Raw genomic sequence first — 3,979 nt, forward strand, 5'->3', positions numbered from 1 at the left:
CGTTCGGTACGCGCACACTCGGTACCGGTGTACGGCGGCGGCGTCTGTGGTGCGGTGACGGACGGCGAGCGCCGGGGAAAATGTCAGCTCATTGGTCGGGACGAAATATGACCTGGAAAATAATCAATATGGTACGCGGCGGCGGCGGCAACTGCACCAGCGGCCAGCGATCCGCCGCCGCGCCACAGTGTTGCCGGCTTACCGTAAAAAATATACCGCCGTCATCGGTCTCGGAGATGCGGTTTCTACCACGCACAGGTGCCCCCCTAGTATCCCCCCCCCAAACACGGAACACCAAGACAGTGTGGATTACCGACTTTCCGAGCCAGACCACCAGCTGCTGCTGCTACAGCTCGTTTTAACCGTACCACCGGCAATGTCGTTTTTTATACGATCGTATATGTAATAATATTGTCTGGGGCTAATGCGGTGGTATATTATAATATTATTACTATTATTATTCGAGACGAGGTGGAATCGGTGGAGGGTAGAAAACGCTCGCCGAACAACCACCCCTCTCTCGCTCACTCGCTCACTCACTCACTCTCGAGCAAAAGTTTTCAAGCAAAAGTTTAGTCGGCGGACAACACCGCCTTTTCTCAGTCCGTAGAAAGTAATAATAATAACGGCAATATTATAACAACATTAATATCTTGATTATTATTATCGCTGTTGTTGTTTTTGTTGTGAACGAAGTCATGAGCGTCACTAGGGTTTAATAGTTACAGCCTGCAGGAGCTAGAGTCCTAGGAAACTAAAGTATAAAATGAGCCATAAAGCCAAAATGTTCCCCCCTTTGTAGTCGTTAAGAAATAATTCTTCATAAATCAAGTACAAAAAATAACAAAAGTGGGCCTATAAGTATATAACTTATACATATATAATAATATATTTTTCATTCAACATAGTAAGCATATTATTTTATAAACGTAAATATATGTCTTGTTATGTTTTTTATAGTTAGATCGCTGAGCATTTTGAGCATTTTTTAATATAGTCGACCTGATGTGTCCACGTTTTAATGCTCTTTGACGACGAAGAAGAAGAAGGTCCTATTTTTATGTGCACTACGACACACAATGTACACCACGAATGTACAAATGTGCACTACGATCTATAAAACAAAAATTAAATAATATGCCAGCTACTAGAAAATATGAGTATTTCCTGAATTTTTTAAATTTAAATTATACTGAATTATAATTTCATTCTATTAATTTCCAAACATTTTTATCAGTCAAAAGTATTTTGTTAATGTATTAAATTATTATACACACACACACACATACACACATATATATATATATATATATATAATATGTAATACATTTCTTTTTCCAAAACAGTAATGAGAATCAAATTTCTGTTTAAAGCACTAAAATGAAGTGTGCAGTCTGAAATTTTACAAATAATAGGGCCTGCTCTTCATAATGCAAGAAAAAGATCTAATCATATTATCGTATGTCCTTGTACTGTACGATTGTTTTTACGAAATCTGGAATATCCAACAGCCATGTATATTGTGTATATCCAAAATTTTAATATAATAAAAATTATTAATCATCACTTTTATTGAACTGAACATGACAAAGTTGTTTTTCCTTACACACCCTGGTGAAATATCAAGTGGTTTGGGGGGGAGGAGGAGGAGGAAAACGTCTAATTGCCAGGGTTACCCTCTCTCTCCTCAATGCTTAGCTGCGCTGATGCGGTTTTAGAGCTTTGTGCTTTGGGACCGTTGTGGGTTTTGTCGGGACACAAAATATGTAATAATATACGGTCGACTAGTATACGCACAATGTAACCGGCGGCGGCAGCAGCCACTGAGCCACCGCCACCAACATTAATTCGAACGTAGGTAATCAATAATAATATACCGTCGGTTACGACGTGTAACTTTTATTTTTTATAATAATACATTTTCCCGCCAATAATTCTGCCACATTTGACAGAAAAAAAAATTTACAAACAAATCTTGTATTTTTATCACACTATCCTGTTGGTGTCGCAAACGCACACGTTTTGGAAATCGAATTATAGAGTTGGCATTATAGTATACACGCGGACAATTAATGGGAGGTACTTTACGACGTTGCGACGACAGGCAACAACACTACGACACGTGTGTGTATATATAAAATATAAAACGCATTGTTTATTGTTACTCGAATTCCGCATGTGTATCACACAACTATATTATCAATATTGAAACACACGAGTATAGCAGATGTATAATGTACTGATAATAATATTTATTATTCAGTATCGCAGAAAACCAGATCGTTTTCTGGAAAAATCGGAAACAATATTAATATTTTATAATACGAAATGACTAAAAACGGCAATATTGTTGTTACGGGTGAATGTCGGAATAACTTACGAATATCATCGTTGAAGTTAAATTAAAAGAGATCATATTAATTCTAAATAAAATTTTTAAATACATATGACGTATTATGAAAAACTCAAAAAATTGAGTCTCCGTAGTCGTAGACAAAATAAAATTTATCGTTTTTTGTAAAATATTCCGTCACAAAATGTAGGTTAGATAAATCTTCAAGACTATGGGATACTTGGTGATTTATGTATATATTATCTGCTGTTAGAATGCCATAGTATAGATAGTGAACTAAAGTAAACTACACATTATTTATTTCATTTTATTCAGCGTTGAAATTGGAAAACCAAAACCAATAACTGTTTGGGATTCTAATTTTGACATAAAGGTAATCAAGACTCAAGCAGTAAAATTGTAATAGAAAATAAGAAATGAGTGAAATTTCTAAAGTTCTATGTCACTATATTCTATAATAATAAATAACTGTATTGTGAATATATAAATATATATATTTATAGTAATCGGAATAGCATTTTGGCGTTTTTCTGTTAACTATAACAGCTTTATGTAAATTAATTTTGCTGAGAACCTTATACTGCATCAATTAGTCTAATTATAAATTATTGTATCTGGTTTCCTTTTTTGAACGTTTGGTTGAAACAAAAAAAAATAAAAAAATATTTCAATCGAGGGAAAGAACATTAAAAGTATCTATCTCTATTGAGGTATCTATTACACTGATATTTACTATTTAGAATAAAATTGATGGTTTGTACTTCTGAAAATGATTATGTGTAAATTTTAAATCATGTGTACAAATTAAATAAAATTGTTTTTTGTTTATGTATTAAGTCTAATTACTTGCAATTTACAAATAACGAATGTATCGAGATTTTTCGTTGTTTTTTTTTATGTCGTTGAATTGAAAATATTAAATAAATAAAATAAGGGTAAAGAATTTGAAAATCAGTGTTTGATTTTAAAGACAGGTATAAATAATAAAATTGTACGTAGGTATTCTAAGTAAATATTTAAAATAAGTAGATACCTATTATTTCCAAAACTTTTTTTTCAATGCGAGTAGTATCTATTTAAAATACACACTTGAGTTAGGTAAGTTTTCAAGTCAAATCACACAAATTGAATATATAAAAATATTTGAAATTTGAATAATTTAACTCATTTATAGTCGTATTTTATGATTTATGATCTGTTAATATTTAGAAATAGGTATGTAATTTTTACTTTTCATCAAACTTTTATTTTATCACAACATTTTTAATGCCATCAATATCATGTACCTAAATCAAAACTGTAATAAAAAAATCTATTTTCGCGACAACATTTAACTTTATCGATATCATTTAGCATAATATATTAATTATAACTTACGAAGTATTATATTGAAATAATTGCAATTATTACTAGTGCAATTTTGAGTACACAAAAATCGCAGCTTAAACAATATAATTTGTTATTACACAGTAGTTTAAGAAATATATTCTATTTGTGCCTTGTATAGACATTTTTTACACTTTTTTATGGTATTGTTAATTTTAAAAAATTTAAAGTTTAAAAATTATTTACTATAGTAGAAGTCTATATACTCGCAAGTACCTATAACTTGGCATATTTCATGAT

The sequence above is a fragment of the Melanaphis sacchari genome, unplaced genomic scaffold, assembly GCF_002803265.2.
Source record: "Melanaphis sacchari strain LSU unplaced genomic scaffold, SCAv2.0 Contig62_pilon_pilon, whole genome shotgun sequence".
NCBI lineage: Eukaryota > Metazoa > Arthropoda > Insecta > Hemiptera > Aphididae > Melanaphis > Melanaphis sacchari.